Source organism: Podarcis pityusensis (assembly GCF_964106645.2).
Source record: "Podarcis pityusensis genome assembly, chromosome: 9".
NCBI classification, from domain to species: domain Eukaryota; kingdom Metazoa; phylum Chordata; class Lepidosauria; order Squamata; family Lacertidae; genus Podarcis; species Podarcis pityusensis.
Window position 1 is genome coordinate 39123108 of NC_138034.1, and position 27121 is coordinate 39150228.

Below are 27121 nucleotides of genomic sequence, written 5' to 3' on the forward strand. Positions count from 1 at the left end.
AGTTATTTATTTATGGCATCCCTGGAAACGTACAGCCAGGGGCTGGGTTATTGTCCTCTGAGGAGATTTAAAACAATATGATAGAAACTACAGCTGGAGTTAATCTTCCTTCTCCTGGGCAGGACAAATATGTTGTTCCATGATAGTGGAAGGAAGGAACAGTCTAAATAAATAAAAGAAAAATCTATATTAGTTACCTGTTACATTTAACATTATGTTACATTTGATATATGATAGCTGTTAAAGATTACTCATTGTGTCTTGAAATCTCCCCTCCTTTCTTGATGTGTATACTTGTTCATATTGGATATTTAGAGTTCATGTTTGGAAGCAATAATATTGTTGGCATCCATTTGTCTCGAAAAGCAATTGAGTGCACCTCCAGGGTTGAAGTCAAACTGCTGTTTTAGCAGTACCAAGGTGACCTCCCCTGGGCACAAGCCTGGGCAGTGTATATGGAGGTCCTGGGCTGCCCAGTCAACAATACCGCCCTCTCTCAGCCTCGCTGATGTGGTCCAAAGGAAAGCAAAGCAATACGTTTGGCACCAGTTTGGCTGCAGCAGTTGCCAAAAGAAGAAAGACAGGACACCATCCAACCATCTTAGGGACTCCACTCTGGATTTGTGTAGGGTTTACTCCTTAGCCTTTTCCTCTCCCAAAGATATCCCACAAGCAAATAACCAAGGTGTAACAAATAACGCATGACCTTAGTTGAAGATTTGCTTGCAGGTAAGGTTCAAGCACCCTGAAAGTAGGCGAAGAGGCAAGAATTTACATTCTGCCTCATTAGTTCTTTTCTTCTTAGCAGTTAGTTCTTGTCCTTCCTAGCATCCTATGATGTGGAGGCCTGTTCAATTGCAGGACACGGAAGGAGAAAGTGGGAGAAAGGTCACCTACATTAGCAATACTGTGGTGGAAAGAGCAGAGCAGTGTGATGTATTCTGTGTTTCAAGAGAAACAGATTACACATATTTCTAAGGTATATTCTATGTCTAGTTATTATTGTTATGCAAGCTAAGGCTTCACTAAGACAGCTAGACTAGATGGACCATTGGCTCAGTTCAACAGGCTTTTCTTATGTTTTTATGAAGTTGCTCCTCCCCATCGTCCTTTCAACATATAAGCCTGCTAAGGCTTCCTTTTATTGTTTATTCTTTAAAAGCTGAGTTTTACGTGTAACAGATGAACAGAGCTGGTCCCTCCATGGTTTCATATACCCAAACATCTTCTGGCAACTTCTCCTCATGGGACCTTGGCATTTTTTGCAACCAGGTATTTGCCACAATGTTGCATTCAAAGTATATATAGCTTAAATATAGTACAGAACTTTATCTGACGACGGGGAAAAATATTATATGCAAGGCAACAGGTGGGTGAAGCAGCTGGTATGAGAAGTGAGCAGCCTGATCATACACACACACACACACACACACACACACACATACATGGGGGGGGGGAACCCAGAGTAGATTGCGACACAATAATTTTCCTAGGAAATTGCAAATCTCACAATCTGTTAATCAGAGCTGATGGTGTAAGTGAGTGTGCCAGGCAGCAAGTCTGGGAGATACTAGACTTTGCAGGAAATGCTCCATTTGAGACCTTCAAAGATCTTGTTAGTTTTGGCTCCAACCTATTGGCATCTCTAATGCAGTCCCACTCATTCAGGAAGGTAATTCATAGTCAAAGTGCGTGACGAGATTTGAAATGTCACTGTAACTTCCACTGTTAACCGATTTGCTGAAGTGTGTTAACTGGCATGGTAATGCTCTGCGGCACAGATGGCCTCTTTAAAAGTTTTGAAGGTGTTCAAATAGTTGCTAATAGTTAGTATCATATTTAGTTTAGCATTTGGCCCCATTCCATAGACAGCTTGGGCTGGTTTTGTGTCAGAAAAAACCTAAGGAGCTGCCCTTCTTTCTTTCTTTTTCTTGGAAAGCTGGTGAAACTGAGTAGCTAAAATGCAAGGTGTTCACATTTTATCACGCTCATGAGCTCAATGGAAGCATGACATGGGAGATGCATGGATGCCTTGTCTGCTTTTTTCTTTTCTTTCCTAAAATCAACCCTGAACCTCCACCCCTAGTCTGAATGGTGCTATGGTGCTGGGGGAAGGAAACCCAACCTTTTCATATCTGGGCCATGATCCTGATACAGCTCACTCCTCCTGAAGCTGCTCTTATTTTTATATTCTGCCCTGATGTTTCTTCTGCATGGCTAACAACTTTAGCAGAAGGCATTTGGGACTGGAGCTGTAGAGCAGGAAGAAAGGGTGTGGCCTCCTTTGTCTTCACCACAGCCCTAGCTGAAATCGCCCTTCCTATGGTTACTTTCAGCAGAAGAAAAAAGACATTTGGAAATGCATCCATGCAATTCCTGAATCACTTTTAGTTTGGCCCTGGACTCCCAGCCATCACCTTTCATCTGCCTTGTGGGATGACACAGGCTTTCCTTAAAAGGATTGATGGCTTAGTACAGTGGTGCCTCACAAGACGAAATTAATCCGTTCCGCGAGTATCTTCGTCTAGCGGTTTTTTCGTCTTGCGAAGCAACCCTATTAGCGGCTTAGCGGATTAGCGCTATTAGCGGTTTAGCGGCTATTAAAGGCTTAGCAGCTTAGCGGATTACCTGCTAAAAGGCTATTAAAGGCTTAGCGGCTTAGAAAAAGGGGGGGGGGGAAGCAAAAAAAATAATATCAAGACTCGCAAGACATTTTCATCTTGCGAAGCAAGCCCATAGGGAAATTCGTCCTGCAAAGTGCATTGAAAATGGAAAACCCTTTCGTCTAGCGGGTTTTCCGTCTTGCAAGGCATTCGTCTTGCGGGGCACCACTGTATATGTGAAGCCCCCCCCCCAAATGAACAACATCACCGCCATCTATTTTTCTAGAAAAAAAAACACTGTTTAGGTCCGGGGGGGGGGGGGATCCCTGAGTAGCCCCTACATTACTCATGGGCTCTCTAGTCCAATTTCTATCCATTGTTGGATCACTTGGATCAATTATTTGATATTGTGTTTTAATGTTGTAACTCATCCAGGGACCTTAGCATGAAGGGCAAGTTCCTATTACTATATATTTTGTTTGCACAGATGAACTTTCATTGCTGTTAGTGCAAATCATGTGTATTCGGAACAGTAATATCCTTTCTGTAGATAAGAGGCTGTGATTCATGAGACATCAGGAAGATCCTTTTTTTCCTTTATGACAGCACTTATGAAAATGATTCACAATAGATACATTCACCTAGAACTCTCCCTGTGTGCTGAATATACTATTCTCCCCCTTCCCACACTGTGAGTAGCAAGTAGGAAGCTCAACCCAGCCATCTCTTTGATGTTCATCCATTTCATCATGCCCCTTAAAAATTCTGAAACACTTCTTCCTTCAGAGCTTATCAAACGACTCTCCCTTTAGACCTCCTCAAATACCTGTACCTCATCTTTTCAAGTTACTCAAGCTGCTTCCTTTTTCCCTTGCCATAACAGCAGAAGCTATTAAGAGCTTCCCTGTCAATCACCCGGAAAGCCTCCCAGGAGATCGGATTAGTATTTGAAGTCCAAGCTGAGAACCAGACAGAGTGCGCTGTAGCAACACACAGGGCGGGGGGGGGGGGGGTTGGGGGAGGAAGAGAGGGGAGGGAAATGTGTTAGAGAGAAATTCTTATTTCATGACAAGTGAAATAGAAGTTTTAGGTGGAATTAGAGGAAATAATCCTGTATAGGTTCTGAGATTATTATCTCCCAAATAATACTTTACCCAACATATTACAGAAACTTTTGTAAGTGGCTGAATATTCAACTTTTGTGATCCTAACACTACAGAGAGGTTGGCATTTATATTTGCGTTTAAAGCTTTGAGGTCTAGTCAGGGTCCCTGATGTGACGCCGGATGGGTAGAGAGACAAGCAAGTTTGCAGTGATTATTTTAAAAGATATTTCCACCCCCCCCCCAAATCTGTCGGACTAGGATAGATAGTGTATGTGTAAGCTTGGAAATGCATTATTTTCTGGAAACCTCCTTGCAAAAATGTGTATATCAGTGAAAACTACATACAAAAAATGTATTTTTGTAAGAGAAATGTGCTGAGGATTTTTCATGATTTTTATTTTAATTGCAACATGCTGCAGAAATGTGGCGAACCAATTTTAAGACTGGAAAAATGAGAAACTTAAGAGAACTAAAACTGAGCTATGACTAGGGATAGATGGATCTGTCAATTGTAGAACAGCTGCTTTGCATGCAGGAAATCCCACTTTGAATCCCTGGTGTCTGCAGGTGACTCAGTACATATATTGTGTTCATGCACTGACCATCCATGCGCTGACAATCTTCTTTCCTTCTCAGCCAAACTAAGCACCAACAAACCTCCTACTTTGTGCACTCTGAGGGCAGTGACATATTGCACAATGGACAGAACTGAGAAGTGGATGAGGCCAAGCCAGTCACAGGGCCTCAAGGCCTAGCCTCTGATGTCAAGAGGCTAGTTCAAGGCATAAAATTGATATTTCAGTCCAACCCCTTCCAGCACCCACTCCCCCCTTAAGGCTTGTCAGTGGAAACAGGGGTTCCTAATTTTATAAGCCTGCTTATTACATTCCAATACCAAGTTTTTTCTCCAAGGAGCCCAGGATAGCAAATGACGGGGTAGCAAAGCAAAGCACTTTAAACAAATGCAGGATTTGAAGAGACAGGGGAGTCATATCCTACCTTCACAAGCAAAATTTCTTTTGTGTTCACTTGTAAATGTCACCTTGCACCTCTGTTGCTTCTAAAAATGCAGCGACTGGTCCTCAAAACAGTCTCCAACTATTTCTGAATGTATTCAAGTGAATGTATTCATTCCTGCAACTGAATCTTGCTTCCCGCTGGTTGTGGGAGCCTTCAGCATTTGCTTGCAGTGGTGCTGGGGCCTGTATTGTGAGGCCTTATGATGACCATGGAGCTCTCCTCAAAGACATCGCTTCCTTTCATATGTCTGGGGAAATCCAAGGGTGGTGGGACATCTTGGAGCGTGTGAAAACAATCCCTTGGGGTTCATCCCAGATTCCCTAGGAGCCTATAATCATAAATCAGTCCAGGAGAGAACCCATAAAACTCCATGTTGAACTCCTACTTCAAACCCTCACTGTATTTGAAGTTTATGGTCTATAGGTCAAATAAACTGAAATTGAAGAGAATGTTTTTGCTATGATGTTTCTGTCTGCTTTTGCTGTCGTTTTGATAGCAAAATAACTCCTTTAAATAACTCCTTGACTGCAGTTTTATTTGTTTTTAAAAAAAATATATTTTCCCCTAATATATCCATTTTTGTAAAATTGGTTGGCTGGACAACTGTATCACAAAATTCAGAGAAGTGCATACTTTGAAGAATGAATCCATTTCAGTTCTTGTACTGTTCACCTTTAACTGTGGACAGAGTCAAATTCCCTGTCCCCCATCTCTAGCTACGATTCTTTCCCTACATTAAAGACCAGTGGCACCACACATTCACACCATTATTGTGGCTGCAGGGGGCCACAACTGGGGGGGGGGAGCTGTCATAACTCATCAAAAATCCACACTCCTTCAATAGAAATACCACCCGGTGCATGTACACAATTTGCTTCCCTTTCCTCCTCTGAAAACCTCTTGCACCATCCCTGAAATGGTGCCGACGGATGGGACTTGCAGTCAAAAACATGGAGGGCACAAGGTTAGGGAAAGCTGCCCTAATTGCATTTTGAAAGTGTGGGAATTCAAAGAGCTATTTTAGGATTCTAAGGGGGGAATTCTAAGAGAGATAGTTAAAGAGAAATCTAGGTGTTACTGCAATGCTGTGGACCACAGCCAGCATCTTTGAATGTGCGGCAGCTGTATAAAGAATTCAGCCCCAATAAAGAATACTCTGAACTCGAAATGAAATGCAGGCATCTCAGTTTTGTTGTCCTTAGCAAAGCCCTTTCACACAGATGGCACGCAGCAGGCTCACCCACACATTTCCACTACCACAGAGAAAAGTGAGTGACACACTGGCAATTTAGGAAGAGAGGAAGTGCTTGGTATAAAATAATTTAGTCATATGTTTGTTGTTACTTCTTAACTATTTACAGTTATACCCTGCCTTTCCACACTAGGTGGTCAACAAGAGCGATGTAAAAAGACAGGGAGTGGTATCTAACATTCTTGGTCCACTAGTGCAATGTTTCCATGTTATGTAACAATGGAATGCAATGCAACAGTTTGCATTAGGGGAAACTTGTTGCACGACAGATGGTGCAACGAAGTTACAAGCAAGCTGCTTATGCACGACCTTCTGCAACAGTGTCTTGCCGGTGCTGAACATTTCCTCAGTGGAACAAGAATACAGTGGTACCTCACGTTACATATGCTTCAGGTTACATACGCTTCAGGTTACAGACTCCGCTAACCCAGAAATAGTGCTTCAGGTTAAGAACTTCGCTTCAGGATGAGAACAGAAACCGGGCTCTGGTGGCGCGGCAGCAGCAGGAGGCCCCATTAGCTAAAGTGGTGCTTCAGGTTAAGAACAGTTTCAGGTTAAGTATGGACCTCCGGAACGAATTAAGTACTTAACCTGAGGTACCACTGTAGAATGCTAAGGGACTTCAGTGTTTTAAGATTTTCAAAATATGTTTTTATTGTTTCCCACCCTAGAATCCTTTGGGAGGAAGACAGGGATATAAATTTTATAAACAAAACAACTAACTTAGCAGCACATCATTGGATGCAACTCCATGCAAAAGCACATTAAAATATATATATATTTTAAAAACAAATAAAACTGCAGTCAAGGAGTTATTTAAAGGAGTTATTTTGCTATCAAAACGACAGCAAAAGCAGACAGAAACATCATAGCAAAAACATTCTCTTCAATTTCAGTTTATTTGACCTATAGACCATAAACTTCAAATACAGTATAGGGTTATCAGGACAGGAATAGCAGAAAAGAAACAACGCAAATAATAATAATAATAATAATAATAATAATAATAATAATATAATATATTATTTGTACCCCGCCCATCTGGCTGGGTTTCCCCAGCCACTCTGGGCGGCTTCCATAGAAACAAAAAATACAGTAAAATATCACAGATTAAAAGCTTCCCTGAACAGGGCTGCCTTAAGATGCCCTCTAAATGTCAGGTAGTTATTTATTGCTTTGACATCTGATGGGAGGGCGTTCCACAGGGCGGGCGCCACTACCGAGAAGGCCCTCTGCCTGGTTCCCTGTAGCTTTGCTTCTCGCAATGAGGGAACCGCCAGAAGGCCCTCGGCGCTGGACCTCAGCGTCTGGGCAGAACGATGGGGGTGGAGACGCTCCTTCAGGTATACTGGGCCGAGGCCATTTAGGGCTTTAAAGGTCAACACCAACACTTTGAATTGTGCTCGGAAACGTACTGGGAGCCAATGTAGGTCTTTCAAGACCGGTGTTATGTGGTCTCGGCGGCCGCCCCCAGTCACCAGTCTAGCTGCCGCATTCTGTATTAATTGTAGTTTCCGGGTCACCTTCAAAGGTAGCCCCACGTAGAGCGCATTGCAGTAGTCCAAGCGGGAGATAACCAGAGCATGCACCACTCTGGCGAGACAGCCCGCGGGCAGGTAGGGTCTCAGCCTGCGTACCAGGTGGAGTTGGTAGACAGCTGCCCTGGATACAGAATTGACCTGTGCCTCCATGGACAGCTGTGAGTCCAAAATGACTCCCAGGCTGCGCACCTGGTCCTTCAGGGGCACAGTTACCCTATTCAGGACCAGGGAGTCCTCCACACCAGCCCGCCCCCTGTCTCCCAAAAACAATACTTCTGTCTTGTCAGGATTCAACTTCAATCCATTAGCCGCCATCCATCCTCCAACCGCCTCCAGGCACTCACACAGGACCTTCACCGCCTTCACTGGTTCTGATTTGAAAGAGAGGTAGAGCTGGGTATCATCTGCATATTGATGGACACCCAGTCCAAATCCCCTGATGATCTCTCCCAGCGGCTTCAAATGCACACAAGTTGTGCCTTTTAAAACAGGAGTGTAACAAAACCCACAAACCACCAGAAACCCTAGAATATTTATTATAAACACATTGATTTGATTGTATTTTTATTGAGAAAGATGAAGTTAAACATGGCATCTTCCAGGAGGTGGCAGCATTGCTAAAGAAAACAAGCTTGGCATTACCACTACAGTTAATTGAACCCAGCTGCTGCAAACTGGTGAAGAAGGCTGGCAAAAGAAGTTACATTTTGCCTTTTCCTCCTGATGGACTGAATGATTCTTTGTATGTCATCAATCAACACAGAGGTCTCGTATGTGGTCAAAATCCATTGTCTTGGGCTTACACCTAGGGATTCTTGAGGAACTTGACACTTGCAGATTCCTGATAAGAACTTATTTGATCCATACCTCTCAAAGTATTGCACCAGTTGAAATTTAATAATAATGATCCCCAAATGTCCCAATACACTTGTCAGCTGACATAAGTATAAAGCAACTGTTGGAAATGCATATTTTGAGAGATGATACATTTAGGTGTGAATATTTGGGTGGATCTATTCCCCCTGCCAAAAAAGAATAACATAAAAATGAGACCAAACATATTTATGGGTGAGCACACATGGAATATATTTATTTGTTCTGTTAGTTCTATACCAGGCTTCCTCAACCTCGGCCCTCCAGATGTTTTGAGACTACAATTCCCACCATCCCTGACCACTGGTCCTGCTAGCTAGGGATCATGGGAGTTGTAGGCCAAAAACATCTGGAGGGCCGAGGTTGAGGAAGCTTGTTCTATACCATCTGTCCACCTGGTGCTCTCTAGGCATGTTAAATCTGATAAACCAATAAAGCAATATTAACAATACAAACTATTTATAGCAGTACAGTGGTACCTCTGGTTACGTACTTAATTCGTTCCAGAGGTCCGTTCTTAACCTGAAACTGTTCTTAACCTGAAGCACCACTTTAGCTAATGGGGCCTCCCGCTGCCGCTGTGCCGCCAGAGCACGATTTCTGTTCTTATCCTGAAGCAAAGTTCTTAACCTGAAGCACTATTTCTGGCTTAGTGGAGTCTGTAACCTGAAACGCCTGTAACCTGAGGTACCACTGTAGCAGCTAAACACTTTGCACCAGCAGAAACACAAAGGGACAAATATAATAGAAGATTGGGGGGGACGGACACTAGTATAAAGGCTATTTAAAATGATAGTAACACAGACCAGAAACAGACCGATCAATGTGCACTTTGCAAGTTGTATGACTGAAGAACAAGCACTCCAGTTCTTAAAGTCCTGATGAAAGTAATGTTAACTTAAGGCGAGTTTTCACCTGACGCCACATTCTGGCATTTACATACAGCTATTCTGAGAATACTTCTCAGCACCTTCCATGAAACACTTCCCACCCTTTCATGCTGGGTGCCATATTGCATCAGTGCCAATAAGCATCCCATTAGCTGTCAATATAACGATGACAAATTTGTATTGCCCATTGGAATATGATGAATAGTACACTAGGAAGCTGCTTGAGGGCTGCTGGCTTGCTCCATTATCAGGAAATGATCTCTTCTTAGTACTGGTTGAAGTACATTTTCACTCCGTATATAACATTCAGCCTTTGAAGTCATATATCACACATTTATCTGCAATACTATTGCTTCCAAGCTGCATCTGAGGACAGACTCTAGTCCTTGAAAACTCGTGCTAGAAGAAATCTGATAATCTTCTTTGAGGTGCTGCAGGACCCTGTATACGTATAGAATGAGCATGAATTTAATTTGTATCTGAATGGTTATGTCTGCATTATGTTCAGCAAGGAGGTGGTAGATCAGAATTGAAGTTTCTATGTGGCACATAGAAATTTTAAGGACATGAGCCCCCATTCCTTATTTGTAGCTTTGACCCATTCATTTGTCACAGGGTTGGGCTTCCCACCATGTAATGGTTGTGCAAGATTACAAGTCTTAAGTTAAAGGAGGTTTTAAATTTTTTTTGGGGGGGGGGTTGCTTTTATCTAGCAGCATGTCAGTCAAGCGGCTGGACACCCCTCCACTCAAACTATGGTCCAGTTTACCTTGGTGCATGTGTACAAAACACACAGAGAATTCAGCACACAACACACAAGGGGGGTAACACACAGTTCCCTTTATGCATTGATCAAATGAACATGCAGAGAGGGCAGGAGGCTCTGTGCACCTCCAACACCACGCCTTTGAGTGTCAGTTTCTAGGAATCACAAATGGGGAGACTGCTGTTGTGCTCAGTCCCTGCTTTTGGGCTTCCCATATGCATCTGGCTGGCCACTGGAGAACAGGATTCTGGAATGTCCCATTGCACTAGCAGGACTCATTGTGCTGCCTTCTGGTGGTGTAACAGCTTAGCTGAATCCCTTCCAGTGTGTACAATTAAAAGCAAATGTCTATGGACTTCATATGAGATGGTTCTGAAAATGTAGTGGCAAAAGTACTACGTGCTTTGAATGAAACAAATAAATGCCCCCCCCCCCCAATTTCATTAATGGCTAAATTCATATGATGAAAGCTTCCCCCCATGCAAAGACTGTGCCTTTCTCATTTACGAACAATGATTTTGAAGGAAGACTATTGCAAAGCAAGCGTAACATCCTTGCCAAGTATTGTTTAGTTCCCATCACCATGCTCATAAAAAAATATATGGAAAATATCTGTACTACAAAATAGAAACATACAAATTAATTGTGCCCTCGAGCTTACAAAGTATTTCCATTTTGACCCTTAAGGAAGCACTTAGGTTGGCACACTATCACATTTCTTCAGCACTAAAGAAGCAATAGCATGCTGCTTGGAAAATGCTAATTTTCTCACAAATGCCATTATGAATGCTGTGAGAAATGTGATTGTATGAGTGTCAGTAACATCTGTTGGTCTCTATTGGACAGTGCCTGTGATGTCACTAACAAACATATTCTCCCCTGGTTTTGAGACCAAAAGTCCTACTATGAAATAAACAAAAACTGTTGTGAGCAAGTGTGCTACTGTTGCTTGACTGTAGCCAACACAGTATAGCATTAAAATTATTTCTTTTATAAGCATTTGGAAAGGATCTTTGGGAAACAAGGGCTTAACTCTGCTTGGGAACGCCTTCCCAGATGTTCTCCCTAGCTGGTCATATGAGAAAGAACTTCCCTTATTTGCTTCTCTGATGTCATTGCCTTCCATACATTTTCCTCATCCTTATCAACAGCGCATAAATGTACCAGTGGCACTTCCAAACTCCTGCTTGCTATAGTCATGCTTCAGCCTGGCTCTCCCCACACCCCACCTCCAGTTTAATATTACGTTCAGTCCCTCTGAACCTGACTTTCAAAGCAGAATGCAAGCTTGGATTTGAATTCTGGATTCACAAGATTGGTTTCACATAAACTTGATGCCTAAACCTGACACCCAAGTAAGTAAAAATAAAATAAAAATCTGTTATCTTTTCTATGGGACCAGAAGGACTAAAATAGTATTTCTGTGCTGGGGGGAAAGTATTCACTCAGCTCTGGCATGGTGGGTTGGTGTGTTTTGGTTGAAGTCTTTCACACATGTAGGCTGATTAAGTCCCACTGAAGTAAACAAGGTTTCAGCAGCCTTCTTGTACAAAATTGCAGCTGCTTTTCAAAGATTGTCCACAAAATGTATTTGATTCACATCACAAGAACATCAGAAGAGGCTGCTGGATCAGACCAATGGCTCATCTACTTCAGCATCCCATTGTTACAGTCACCACCCAGATACCTATGGGCACTCTTTCCTCCTGTGGTTACCAGCAACTGGTGTTCAGAAACATAACTGCTTCCATTTATGGAGATAGAGCATAGCCATCAGGTCTAGGAGCCTTTGAAAGACTTATCTTCCATGAATTTGTCCAATCCTCTTTTAAATCCAACCCAAGTTAGTGGTCATCGCTGCCTCCTGCGGGAGCAAGTTCCATCATTTTACTATGTGCTACGTGAAGAAGTACTTTTTAAAACCTGTCCTGAATCTCCCACCACTTTCTTACCAGGTCCTCTTCTCTTAACTTCACCCATTGTCCCCTATGGAATAGTGGGACAATGTTCTTGATGCTATCAAAACTGTTGGGCTATTTGATGCTCAAAGATTGCTTTCATGCACTGTATTCTTGTCTCAACAAATCACTTCCCCTCTTGTAGTTCTCCCCCCTGCAGTACTCTCCTCATTTAATTTTAAACTGGTATCCAATTGTTTCTTTAACCAGTTTGACTCGTTTTGTTTCTGTTCCTAAATCCAATTCTCCTCTGCTCTCCTGGTTATCAAAATTCTTCATGGAGTTGCTCCACCTTTTCTCCTCTTCATATCCAAATGATCTGTTCCTTGCCTTATTCATTCACAGCTCACATCTCAGTCATCTCTGGAGACTCGCCTGCCATCCTTTAATTTATTATCTGCTGGAGATATATACTTCCAGTACATTTTTGTGCCTACTATTCAAAATGATGAAAGAACTGAACTCCAAACTTTGTTTCATGCTTAAATAGAATTTTAGGCTGTGATCTTGTCAACAGTTTTATTGCAGGCTTCAAAAGGACCAGAGCTGATTTTTTTTAGTGTTTTATAATTAACAGAGCCTCTTCAGTTATTCCCAACATCTCCTGAGCAGATGGCATGTTTTCTCCTCGTTATTTATTTAGAAAATTTATAATCCACTTTTCAATCAAGAGATTCTCAAAGCAGAGAACAGTAAAACAGAGCAATAAAACCAATAATAAAACAACAACATAATCATGATGAAAAATGGGGTGGGGCGGGAACTGCAGCAGCAGAAATTAAAATGATGCTAAAATCTACCCTGGAGATCTGAAACTGCACCTGGGAGCATTTCTGTGAGCTCAGATAGGGGGACTGTTAGCCAGTGGAGTGGGGGTGTGGGAGCACACTACAGCCCTTTTCACATGTACAATTTCATGCAAATGATATAATTTGAGCAAGGACAGTGGGTTTGCGCATGTTCACCCTATTGCCACAGTCACACACCTTGCTAGCCCTCCCCAATGCTACTGGTGCATTTGGATGTCTGCAATGGGGCAGCTTGGGTTGCCCCCATAAGCTGGAACCCTGAGCACTCAGAAGATTGAAGTGTGTGTGTGTGTGTGTGTGTGTGTGTGTATTCAACTAAGTTTTATTCAGAGTAGACCTACTGCAATTAATGGACCTAACATAGACATGTTCATTGATTTTACTCTGAGTAAAAATTAGTTGACTACCACCTGCAATGTGGGAGATGAATAACCCCATATATATCCAGAGCTATCTAACCTCAATTTTAAGTGACGTTTAGCAGAGAATACATGTATTTTTGTTCCTCTGTGTAAAATGAGTACCAGAAGGTGATTATGCCCATCATGCTAGATATTTGTGGCATCCTGGATTTTATGATGACATGAGTGACAAATCCACTCTCTTACTGTTTCTTCTTTGACAAATTATTCCATTTTGATGGAATCTTGTAGGGCTTTCTGCATATCTAGCTTTGCACAGAAGTTCATTATGGACAGCTTTCAGCCAATAAGCTCTTAAACACCCTATTTTCACTAACTTGAGCTTGGCTTGTGCTGCTACACCATCTTCTGTACTGAATCCAAGAGAGAGCTGAAATGTTCTTTGCTGCACAGCACTGTCACATTAAGAAGCAGTAACAGAATTTGAAAATAACATTTTTTATAGGAATAGTGTTCACTGGTAGGTAGCATTGGGAGTACAGAAGGGCCAAATAATTTTCCAACAATTGTAAATACTTGGCTTTTCATTTTGAATCCCTGTTTTGTTTGCCTGATCAGATTTCTATGGATTTCTTTCAGATATTGAGTTCACAACTGCATCAGAACATTGCATTGTGTCATTTTAAGTGGTTGTTATGGACTCTATGTTATGTAAAAGGGTTTCCTGTAAAGGTTTCATTATCTAGAGAGAATATGTATAAATTGATACACTCTGTACATAGCTAAATTCTATAACGCTAAATCAGTGTTTGAAAATGCTGGTTGCAGAACAGTCATATCTGAAAGATTGTTGTGGGGGATGTATGTGTTCAGTAACTGCTTTTGGGTGACTAAATTGCTCTCCTTATCATTTCAATTGTTTTACAAACTTTTACTGCATTAACCGTGCAAGCCTAAGTTTATTCAGAAGTTAGCCCCACTGCGTTCAATAGGACTGTATTTCTAGGACTGTAGACTGACATTGTTGAGATTCATAGTTTTCTTTTTTATGACATTAGCAGTGTCGGCAGTGAGAAGGAAGTTTGTTTCCTGCTTTAACTAAGTGTTGATTCCCTAGGGGTGAGTAGGAGTGACATAGATATTAATGAAAAATAGATTAATTTTTTTGCCACAGAAGCCTTCACACTCTTGCTTAAGGATTCTTATTGTGTCATCTTGTGATTTCTTGAACCTCATAAGGCTCCTGCTGTAAACAGCCTGCTTGTTAATCTACCTTATTATTGCTCCCCATTTCTTGTAAATAATACATGCCAATGGAGGCATCCAAAGCAAAGATGAAATACCCTTAATCTCATTGGAAGCTTGATCCAATCCCACTTTGTTTTTAGCTAAGAGTTTCAGAGTCATAAAACAAGGTTACAGCTTTTGTCTACATAATCCTGAGACACATTCCTAAACTTAAGAAAATAACATATGGTACAGATTCGAAGTTCAGAAGATGACTAGCTGATTAGCTGGTAAAGCATTGTTGGTGTTTACTGCTTATGCTATAAAGGAATGGAAATATAATATTCTGGCAGTGTCTTCACTGGCAGAAGCTTCATAGTTTGACATGCTACAACCTTTTATTGAATTTACCTCTGGTGTTTAGCCAGGTGTTTTTAACCTAAGGCAGGGGTGGGGAGCCTTTTTCAGGCGGGGGGCTAGATTTTAATGTGGCCAACCTTACAAGGGCCACATGCCAAGGCTGTATGGGGCCAAAGGCAGAAGTGAATGGGTGAAAGACAAAACAATAATTAACAAGCATAACAAACACTTACACACACAGAGGTATCCCTTTTTCTGATCTTTAAGGGTTAACCCCACACCCTACACTTCCATCTACCTGAGCACTGGGGGTGGGCATGGATGGAAATGCTGACTTTGACTATTAAAGACCAGGCAGCATATCTCTTATCTCTAATATCAGCACTGGAGGTTCCAGATTTCTTTTGCTGCAGGGCAAGGTGTCCCTCCTAGTCACTCCACAATGAATGGCAGGGAGTGTCGGTATGACCTTGATGGCAGCTGATAGCATCATAAAATGGAAGTGGGTGACCCTAAAAGTGCCCGTTGGGCAGCAAATGCAGATCTGCCACCTTTCCCAATCCACCACCTGAGACTCACTTTGGCTCACGGGAGGTTGCATTGGTAAATACTAATCTAGATCATAATGATAAGACCGCTAACTTGATAACGCTTCTAGTTGTTTGTAGTTGGGTTATTGAGGACAAAGACAGCAGTATAGTATCAATGAATAATGTGTGGCTCCAGTACCTTAAAGAAATGGATGAGACGGGCAAAGCATGAAAAGGGGTCAGCTTTCAAATGAGCCAGTTTTTAAGGGGTGCTGTCTCCTTTTAACATTTCCGAAGGTCTGGTCTCAAATCCCCCTTAAGAAATATGCCGCGCACATCCCCATCTGCTCATAGCAGGTGCAGTTAGGATGCAGAAACAAAAACATTATCTAATTTTCATGATTTCATTCCCTTTCCTAGGAATTTGGCAGATCACTTAATCTGCCTGTGTGCCTCAGTGTCAATCTGTGAAATGGAGAAAATGTTTTATTCCTTGCTTCCCAGACATGTCATCAGGTTAAGTATATGATGATTACCATAAAAGGGCACATTAAAGATGGAAGGTGTTTAATGTTGTAATCCTAAGAACTGTTGCTTTGATTCAACCCCCCATGAGGCACTGATGTTGGGTTTGGACTGCCCCATTTCTTTTCAGTGCCAGAAAGCTTGCTGGATTTGGGCCAGTGTTTCATCCTTGGGAAGTGCATCCCTATCTGGTGCAGAGCTATCTAATCCCGTGTTTACACCACATCTATAGTCATTTGTGCAACACTTGTGCCCCAATCTAGCTAAGGAGAAGCACACTTCCATGATCATATCCCTCACTGGCTAAAGAACCATATGCACAAATGAATTCTATGAGGTTATCCTCCATAAACCAGCAGATGGGACTGTGCAAGCAGAGCCCTAAAAAAGAAAGAAAGAAAGAAAGAAAGAAAGAAGGAAGGAATTTCAGTCATGGACTGGAATCAGCAGTAGAGTGGGGCATGGATCAGTCTCCTAATCACCCTTGCTTACCAGACAGTTGAGTGGCTCAATTTTGGGTTTTAAAAAAGGGTTAAGTGTGAATAAACCCTGCTGCCCTGTGCTCACTGTTTTATATCAAAGCCCTAGGAATTATAGTTATAGCAACAGACCTATCAAGTTCCTGTATGGATTCTTTGGCTTGGAATAACAGAGGGGCACAGCTTTCAAAGGCTCTTTGGGTGCTTATTTATATATTTATGACACTGGCTATCCTACTCTGCAGTCTTTGGATTTGCACAGAGTTTGCAATGAAACAAGTAACATCAAACACAACAAAATCTTCAACAGGAAAACAGCAAAACCAAGAAAAGCAGAGTTAAAAACCAATGGTTCTAAAATGCCTGGGGAAATCAAATAGCTTGTTTGTGGGCTCTTTAAGAGATACAGCTATGACCTATGATCTGAGTCAGAGGTGTGGCCTAGCTGGAGAGGTTGGTCCCTACTCTATGTAAGCTCCCAGACCTCACCAGAAACAAATTTTGTTAGCCACTAACTCAGCTTGGCAACCTAGCAGTTCCTGCCAACCTAGCAGTTCGAAAGCACGTCAAAGTGCAAGTAGATAAATAGGTACCGCTCTGGCGGGAAGGTAAACGGCGTTTCCGTGCGCTGCTCTGGTGCGCCAGAAGCGGCTTAGTCATGCTGGCCACATGTCCCAGAAGCTGTCTGTGGACAAACGCCGGCTCCCTCGGTCAATAAAGTGGGATGAGCGCCGCAACCCCAGAGTCGGCCACGACTGGACCTAATGGTCAGGGGTCCCTTTACCTTTACCTTTAACTCAGCTTGCAGTGAATGTCTACATAAGAAACTGAAGACAACACCCAGAGAGCCTACTTGGAAACATAATTCTCATACATATACATCTTCCATAAGGTGTAGTGTACCAATGTTTGCCTTTGCCAACCTTGTGCATTTGTCATGCTAGCTAGGGCTGATGGGAGTTGTAGTCTAGCATATTCAGGTTAGGAATAAGGAGCAAGGCACATTCAACTCAGAGCTAAATCGTTTTACCTTCAAGGAGCCTGCAGATGCCAGTTTGTACTCGAACCACATTTTTTTTTGTACACTGGATGATAACTCTCATTTATAGCAAATACTGTAAAACTTTTTCTTTCCATCTTGAGATGCTTTTAGACTTTGCTAAGGTAGGAACACACCTGAGAATGCATTCCAACCTGAGGCCATTTTAAGGCACATGAAGTAATCTTACTGGATCAATCTAACATTTTTCTCTCTACAGAAATCAACTAATCTAGTAAATGCAATAGTTGTAAAAGAGATTAATTTGCATACTTTCTCAAATTCTTCACTGGGATGACACAAATAAAAAACATCTATCTACAGGTATATAACCCTTTTATCAGGTGACACCTGGTGATGTGTTCAGTGTAAAATTGTAAGGCAAGCTGTTACTGAATTATAGTCAAGGTCAGGGAAAACACATTTATTTTACTTGTAGCTGTATCATTATCAGTGGCCTCTGATGATAGAGCCACTTGAAGAAAAAACACAGCTTACCTTGGTGAATTTGATTTATTAACATTGCAACTGACAAGGTTGCCCGTTTGTTAGTGCTTATTTTATATTTGAATAGCTTTCGGCACATAAATTTGAGGTATTGCTGCAAGTTACTTAGCATGTTTCATATATCATATGGAAAGGCAGATCTGTACAATAATTCTCTTGATATTTCTATTTGGGATACTACCCTCTTTTTTAAAAAAATGGGCACAATTTCTAGGATTACATCTGAACTCATAATTCAGAGTGATTCCATTTAGACTACACTACGAAATGATGGCTTCACCTTTTGGTCTCCCATTTTGATTTTTGGGTTGAAAGTATTAGAGGGAGCATATGTTGAAAACCATCCTCTTATTGTGAAAATAGTCAGTTCTTTTCAGTCTTGTTTGTTGACATTCGTTTGATTGTTTCTCTTATTTGCTGCTGATTTGGAACCATTTTTTTTCTGGGACTCCTCTGAGGCAATCCATCAGGAATCATGTAGTGAAATGTGGATGCTCTAACGTTACATAGGAAATCAAATTTGACTATGTACGGACTTCACTGAGATCAGACTAAGTTCATTCAGAGGGAAGGCAATGCTTATTGAATAGACAAACATTCCGCCACCCTCCTCCCCATTTCAAAGCAGGCATGAAAAATCATAAATAGAGGGTTGCCCCCTTTTCTTTGTTAGGCTGTATATGAATCTTGTAGTGCGTAAAGTAAAAATGATATATCATAGAGAACAATAGGAAGCTACATACTTGTTTTCCTCTTTAGTTTTGTAGCACATTGGCTCATGGGGAACTCTGTTCTTTGATTCTTCTTAGAAATGAAAAATACAGCTTGTATTATCACAGCTTCTTATTTTATTCAAGTTGTATCCCGAATAGTAATAATGGCCAGCAAATATTGTTTTTTGAACAAAAAGGGCCAAGTTAATTTGCTTTTTATGAACTTATGGATCCAAAAGCTGCATGTTAATCCATCCACACTGTACCTTTAAAGCACATTTTATGCACATGTTTACCCACAAAGAACTCTGGGAACTGTAGTTTGCAAGTCACAGAACTACATTCCCCAGCACCCTTAACACTACAGTTTCCATGATTCTTTGGGGGGGGGGGGGAAACCACGTGCATTAAATGTATGTTAAATGTATGGTTGAATGTGACTTCCAAAAGCTCTTTGTGCAATCAATTTCCACTTGTACAAATCCCCTCTGCCAAACTGGAGCCCCTCAGCAGCACAGCCCACATTATTCAAGAGGGCACTAAATCCACTGGAAAGGCTTTTGAGGGACACAGGGGGCTTCAGTGGAGCAGAGAGGAAGAAAAAGATGACTTGTATGGGTGGTTTTCCAGTCACTCAACCCTTGAGTTCAGCCCATAGATGTTAACCGATAGACTGACATATCTGAGACAAAATTTTACTTTCTTTATTTTCTTACTTCTCTATCCCACCTTTCTGCCAAGGTAGAGTACATGTGGTTCCTAGGAGACCTTCCATGTGGGAGAATAGTCTGATAGAATATGATTAAATGTCACCCATTTAGATTAGTTGTCTCTGGAAAAGAGGCCACTAATAAATTCTGCGCTTAAATCAAATCATAGTTGCTGCATATATTTTCAAGCTAAATTGTTCATTTATAGACCTTTGTATTAGCTTTATTTGTGATGACGAGACAGTCATTGTATAATTACTGCATCCTAATACAGAACATGCCCAGTGTACTTTATATGTAATTCAAATTCTGTAGAATTACAGTGAATTATAAATAGACTTTCAACATCGAAAGTAGGTTAAGATATACAAATTTGTTGTTTTAACCATTACAGTTATTCTCTAGTGAATCAAAGTTACCTCAAGTAATTTTAATATTGCATTTTAGTTTGTGTTAATCTTATTGAAGAATAAATATGGGTTTCCTCTTATGCAATTAGTGGAACCAAACTATTATGAAGAGCACCGACATGTTGAATCATACATAGAAATTAGCTAGGGGTATTTCATTAACAAACTAATTCAGTTATTTCTACAGACTTATGGAAAATGATATTCACCTCTTGGGGATAACTTTTGGCAGGAGAAGACAGTTTTTCTTGGCATCTACTGTACATCACTTCAATCTTTGGTTAGTCAGTTCTCTCCTTCGTGATGGATGTTGGGCACACACTTGTTAAGAAAGTATTCAGCAGTTTATAATGCTAGAGCTTCACTGATCAGACGTTCCAAAGGGCATCCAAAACATTTGTGTAATGAATGTGTTTGGATGAATAGGAGAGCTGTGAGCTGAAAGAACACAAGTAGGACACATTTAATATCAATAACCAATGGTTCATATAATGACAGTTCTCCTGTATTTCCTGAGTTAGGCAGAATCTATGCCAAAAATCTATATTGTTCATCAAAGAAACTAAAAGTCAAATGTTAAGAACAAATTGTGCATAACCCAATTGCTTGAGCATACCAGGGAAAGCATGTACATCTAAAAACCCAATTAATGGTGTGTTGGGTTTCACTCTGTGGAATGATGAAATGTGTACTAGGGTAGGGATGGGCAAATATGCCATTTTCGGTTTCTCTTGGTTTCTTCTTTTTCCATCCTTAACCATTTCTCCACATTTCTACATCAAGGGAGGGGGTGAATGATTTGCATGATTTCCCCCCTCCAATATATATATATTTTATATGCAATTTTGCCTCATATACACATTTTTGCAAGGCAATTTCCCCTGATATAATGCATTTTTGTATGATATTTTCACCATTATATGCATTTTATATGCCCACTTTACTCTAGTATATGCACACATTACTTGGCTGGAGAGCTGCATTGCAAAGGTCAGATAAGTGTAGATTTTGAAGGACAGCTTTATTTGCTATTAGTATTGGAGGGAAAACTTCCGTTGGCACAAATAGACCTCCCCGCCCCCCAAAAAATCTGGAGTAGGACTGCAGCAGGGGGCAAAGGCCTTACAACCCAACACCCGCCCACCTCTCCAGTGCCAGGATCTTTTCCCAGAATACATTCCCCACACATGCTATTTACTTCTTTAAAAGCCATTCATGCCATTGCTAATTGTGAGAATGGCGCCAGAGGTGAATTTAGGGGAGTGCAACCAGTTTGCCCACACTGGGTGCTGAGTTGAGAGGGCACCACAATAATGACTTGGAACAAAAAGTGAGAGGTGGCAGCGGGAGACAGGGGAGGAATTTTGGTATTGCACAGGGCGCAGTTGAAATTCAAAAGCACAAAGTCCACCACTGACGATATTTTGTCTAGTTTGGCATAACAGAAAAAGTGACATTAATGTCCTATGTGTAACTGTAGCCCATTTCCCCTAAAAAAAATAGACATGTTTTCAAACAGAACAATAATGTTAACATCTCGTCCAAATATTATATATTTCATTGGCAATGTAAGTAGATTTCTTGAGTGGAGATTGCACTGCTTCAGTGTCAGATGTAATGTTTTAAGTCCTAATTTTTTAAATAATTGTTTGCTGTTATGTGATTGCAATTTATTATGCCTAAAGCAACCTGAGGACACTTTGGAAATTGAGATGATTCGTTTTAAGTGTTTTATCCTAGTGAGCAAAATTTTAATCATCTGGTTTTCTAATCCCAGCTCTGTTACTGGCACAGTCTGTAAACTTGGCAAGGTCAATTCATCTGCTCTGGCTTCAGTTATTCCAGCTACAAAATCATTAAGAAGGACTCTCTGGTAGATGTGTTTACTTATGTGCTTTGTGGATATTATAAAGAAGTAAGAGACAGCTATAAATTGTTGAAACCAATTTTCTTTTTAGGATTCTGCATGCCAGTATCTAGTATGCAGTATTTTATCATAATTAATTATGACCAGCAGAGGAATGAGTTATAAAATGAATAATTTACAAACCTCTTGGCCACATCTGTATCAAAGCTCTATAATTTCGCTTTCCCTTGAAACTTCAGGTCCCAATGAAAAGTAATTGTCTCTTTACATGTAGGATTGATTCAATGACCTCTTACAATGCAATCAGTCCCACTAGTACTAGATGTTGTTGTTGTTGTTAATTAAATTTCTATACCACTATTCATCCGAGGATCACAGGGTGGTTTAGAAACACAGCAATACATAAGACAGTGTGTATATATACCAAATCTTGCCTCATTACTTGTTGCAATATTCTGCTTCATCAGGTGACTAGTGACAATATAGTTGACAATACTAGCATATTTTTTAGTAGAGTGCATTTGCTTCAGGAACATTATATCCACACCTCTGTGTTTCCATGACACCACATTCAGGAGTACAATCACTGTGCAGTATTGGAGCAGCCATAGCTCAGTAGTAGATCACTTGTCCTGCAAGAAAATGATATTTGGTTTGATCCCTAGTAGCTAGGATTAAAGGGATATCAAGATTGTAGGGCTAGGGAACACCTCTCTGCTTGCCATATTGGATTGCTGCTGTTAGTCAGTTTAGAGTGGACTAGACTTGGTTGAAAGGCAGATTCATAGGTACATAAGCATTCTGTTTCCGTATGTGGAGGATCCTTTTGGCATTATTTTCTTGGCAAATAACACACTCGGAAGCTTCTACTTATTGAAGTTATCTCGAATTATATATTCTACATACCCTAAAATGTACATATTCTTAACTTTAAGTGATGTTATATACATATTACTTCTCAGAATAGCAGACACTTATTTCTAGTAATCTTAATCTTCTTTCAGTCCAATTATACAATTGGGTGTAAAACAATACTGATTCTATTATGTCTTCCCAGGATAAGTTACAACTTGCATAAATTGTAGTGGTTTTCTCTTAGATTAGTTGAGATGGAGTGCTGCAATCAATTCAAGAAGGTGAATAAATGTCACTTATATTCTGATATCTCCTCAGTAAAATTCAGTGCTTGGAATGAACTAGCTGAGTTGAACAAAGTTCACTAAAATAGTTCAAAAAACTACACCTGAAAGTAGTTCCCATATTACCAGGTGAACTAAAGGTGAATTAAGTTCATTTTGGAGCACAACTCTGAATGATTTCTGATTGATCTTCACATTCATTCATTCCCTCCCACCCCAGCAGGAGGCATTTTAATGCTTATTAGGCAGATATTGAGGCATTGCTGTTTCTAAGAATGCCTAGTCACTTAATCCCTGTTGTGGTTCGAGGACCCGACCCCCGCGATGTGAAATGAATACACAAGGACACGTGATATAAGGTTAATGGGCATGGAAAGGCCACAACTTTATTGATTACAGCAGTGAAAAGGTATTGGCTTAGGCATTGGATCTCTAAAACACGTGGGTTTATTCACCAGTAGGTGGAGCCTGTTGATGCTAATCCAACTATAGGCTCCCCCCTGATGTCACCGAGGGTCGTGCCATGGCCTCCCGCCAAGCAGGCATCGGACAGAACACACGACCGCCAGATTCCTTTAACGGAATACCCCAAAATTGAAGGCATAGGCGATGGCCACACCTAGCCCTTCGACACACCACAACACATTATTCCAATGCCTAACCTACCCACCAATACCACAAAAGTTGTGACGATTGCTACGAGGTAGGCGAAAAAACCAAAAAGCCTAATGCCAAATGGAAAAACTCCTACCAGGCCCCCTGGACAACCAGGGCGACCAACCTAAGGTCCATAGCAAGGCCAATGACCTAAGCCCTAACTCTAAGGGAGTGGAGGGTGGGTGACTCGCGACGAGATGACGGCGAAGAATGAGGCCAGGGAGAGGCTGGCACCGCAGCATAAGGCTGCTGAACACGCCCCCTCCAAGGCACCTGGTTGGATGCCTGCAGAGGGGGCGTGGGCGCCAGCCAGGTGAGGTGGAGGCAGGGGGCAACCGCCCACTGCTAGGGGCGGTGCTCGGGCTCCCGCCCACAACAACTTCCCTCTCTTCCAGGGAGGAGAGTCTTTGTTAAGCAATGAGAAGGAAGGAATATGAGGCATTTCCTGTATCTTTCTTGCTGAAGAGATGCACTCTCTTCCAACAGTAGCAGCTTACAGTGAGAAGTATTGGTACATAAACAAAGCAAATGATGCCTAGTGCCGTTAAGAGTGCTGTGGCTGGCAAAATTAAACAGGGCAAGCATTTTCTATTATAGAAATACAATAATGGGGAAAGCTTCACTAGTTGATATTCTGTGTTTCAGGCATCATATTACTTGTGTGTGGCCCTTGGTTTACTTTTGGAGCCTATACTTCATTATAACAGCTTGTAAGATTCTGAACTCAACTTGAACTAGTTTGTTTTGTAAAACTGAATTGAACCTAGATTATTTTTGGATGGGACGACCTTAAACTATAACTTGTTCCTTTTCAAAATGAACTTTCCAACTGGCTTCATTATTTTCAGATAATGGAGGCATTCAATTTGGACAAGAAAATTGGCTTCCAGGTGGAAAAATCAAAATTAGAAACTGAACTGTTAGAACCCAAAACTAAGAATTTGTCAAGAATGTATAACTTGCTGCTGAAATGGAACACTCAGGATGAAACGGTGAAATCTGCTATGATTAAATGGGCACAAGACGTTGGACACAACATTATGTTCGCTGACTGGGAACAGTTATGGACCACAGGTATGAAATTTACGGCATGTAATGCCCTAAGAGAGAATATTATGAAAATGATATACAGGTGGTACATAACCCCAGTCAAGCTTGCAAAAATTTACCATTTGCCTGATAATAAATGTTGGAAATGTAAGGAAATTGAAGGTACATTTTTTCACCTTTGGTGGACGTGCCCAAAGATTAAGGCTTTCTGGGAAATGATATATAATGAATTAAAAAAGGTATTTAAATATACCTTCTTGAAGAAACCAGAGGCCTTTCTCCTGGGCATAGTCGGCCAATCGGTGTTAAAAAAGGATAGAACTTTCTTTATGTATGCAACAACAGCAGCAAGAATACTCATCGCAAAGTATTGGAAGACACAAGAGCTACCCACACTGGAGGAATGGCAGATGAAATTGATGGACTATATGGAATTGGCGGAAATGACTGGCAGAATCCGTGACCAGGGAGAAGAGTCGGTGGAAGAAGATTGGAAGAAATTTAAAGATTACCTACAGAAATATTGCAAAATTAAAGAATGTTAGAGTGATGATGGATTGAAATTAAGTGGTTTCTAGCTGTACAGGTTTTAAAGTTATATACAGATCAAGATTAAGGATTAGGATTAAAAAGGTTAAAAGAATGGAAAATTGGCTATTAATAGGTAAAAATTTAATGTTATATTATATTAAGATCAAGGATTGGGATTAAAAAGGAGGGAAAGGAATTGCTGGACAAACAAACTGAATTGGAATACAAAAGAGGGAGGTATGAGGAGGTCCAGAAAATAAGTAAATCCAAAAGTAGTGATGAAAAGATGGATTGTTTTTAACTGTTTTTTCTTTCTTTTCTTTCTGTATTTTGTATAGTGTATTTTTCTTTTTAATTTTAAATTTTTTTCTTATTGATGTGTCTCTTTTTATGTGAAACTTTAATAAATATCATTAAAAAAAAACAAAAAACAAAATGAACTTTCCAAGCACTGTTAAAATTATAGCAATAGCTATTGTACACATTTTATTTTATCTTTAAAAAAATAAATATTACTTCTAAATGAATCCAAAATCCCTGGAGCAAAATCCAGCTTAGCCTTTTCTAGTTTTTAAAAACTCCAAATGGTAATGTTTACTGATTATAGTTTTGTATACAGATTCTATATCTGTGTAAGTTATTCACTGATCTATTTTTTTTAAATATATATATATATATATAATCTATTTCACATATGATTTATATCATGATTTATCAATTTGCAATGCACATAAAGCCGATAGGATTAACTTTGTGATATATTTTGACACCACAAAATGCATTAAGACTGATAGGTGATAACTATGATTCAACATGAAATGACTATCATAAAGTTAGTTATCTGTGCATCTTCTAAACAATATATCAGTTTGGCAAATAATCTATTGTTCAGTTAGGAAAATAAAAACTTATTGCAATGGCTGAAACCTTCACTCAAAATGAATGAGATGCAAGGATGCACAAGGTCTATTTATTATGGGATTTAAAACCATGCAATGTATGGCACATATATTAATGGCTCTTCTAAACAATTATTGATGATAATGATCAAGAACTAAGCTGGATGGAGTTGATTCTCCATATGCCAGCTGTGATCAGAGACACAATAACCCAATTTTGGAGGGATCTAGCCAGAGCAGATATTTCATACTGGTACACAAAGGTGTGGGAATCATCTCTGCTAGAAAAAAATGGCATATAAACTGAGATTCTCTAGAGGTTAAAAAGTAAGGACCAGTTTATTTTGATATGGTATGATTTTATTGTTGATGATAATAATAATATAGAACACAACCAATCTCTCCTCCCCCAACTGACCTATAAATGGCCATGGACAATACAACAAAATAGGAATACTTCACAAACAATGGTTTGCTGAAAATGCAGCGCATCACCCTGGAAAATAAGGGATAGCCATGTTAATAGTATTTTTATTAAGTATTGATTATGCAGAATCCTCAAATCTGAATTAGAACCAAGCCATAGTGGGCTTTGAACTGGCATCCTAAAGCACATCGGGCAAAGATTCAACCTCTTTGTACTGTTTATTGTACAGCCACAGGAGCATGGACAATTCTTTACCCTTATAAGTCAGAATAGATCAGCTGTTGCTCCTCTGCCCATCTAGAGGCTTCTAGATGGCATTGTTGCTCTGAACAATAGCAGATTCTGCTTTTGCTGCCTGCTCTCCACCCTCAGCTTCATAAGAAGCAAGTCTTATAAATAGTTTGGTAATGAAGAAATTTAAGTGGTTTAACAATTTAAATAGCTTGCATACATATCTATCTGATGTCTTTTCAGTATCTGATGTGTTGACTCTGTGGCAAGGATGAATATCCTCTCTGGTTCACAGATAAAACTGCACACTGGGAAATCTCCCAACTTGCCCCAAGTCTGGCAGACTCTCTGTGACACGTAGTGAAGTATGAATCATATGCTTTAGATCATGTACTCTCAAGACAGCCTACGTTGACATAATAGGATTCAATTAGCATAACATGACCTCTCATTTAGTTCCAATTTTCCAAAGTTAAAGCACTTCAAAAAGCAGTCAAGAGTGAATATAATTGTATTTTTTTTTAATGACCAGGTCATGGCCAGAAATCCTTTTCTTGAATAGCTCTGTTCTTCTGTCATTGATTCTATGCAAAGAATCAATGCCCACATTCCGTCAGTATCGGAGGAAGAAAGTTCTATT

At 40.5% G+C, this 27121-nt stretch overlaps 1 long non-coding RNA gene across 2 annotated transcripts; it reads right to left on the reverse strand.

Moving 5' to 3' along the window:
- LOC308485588 lies at positions 1 to 27027 on the reverse strand. Of its 2 annotated transcripts, none has more exons than XR_013990637.1 (3): positions 26702 to 27027; positions 19890 to 20118; positions 1 to 163 (listed from the first exon to the last, which is right to left on the reverse strand). It is a non-coding gene; the product is annotated as an uncharacterized lncRNA (long non-coding RNA). The 2 variants fall into 2 exon arrangements; XR_013990638.1 differs by lacking the exon at positions 1 to 163 and adding an exon at positions 16130 to 16203.
- Positions 27028 to 27121: the final 94 nt, after the last annotated feature.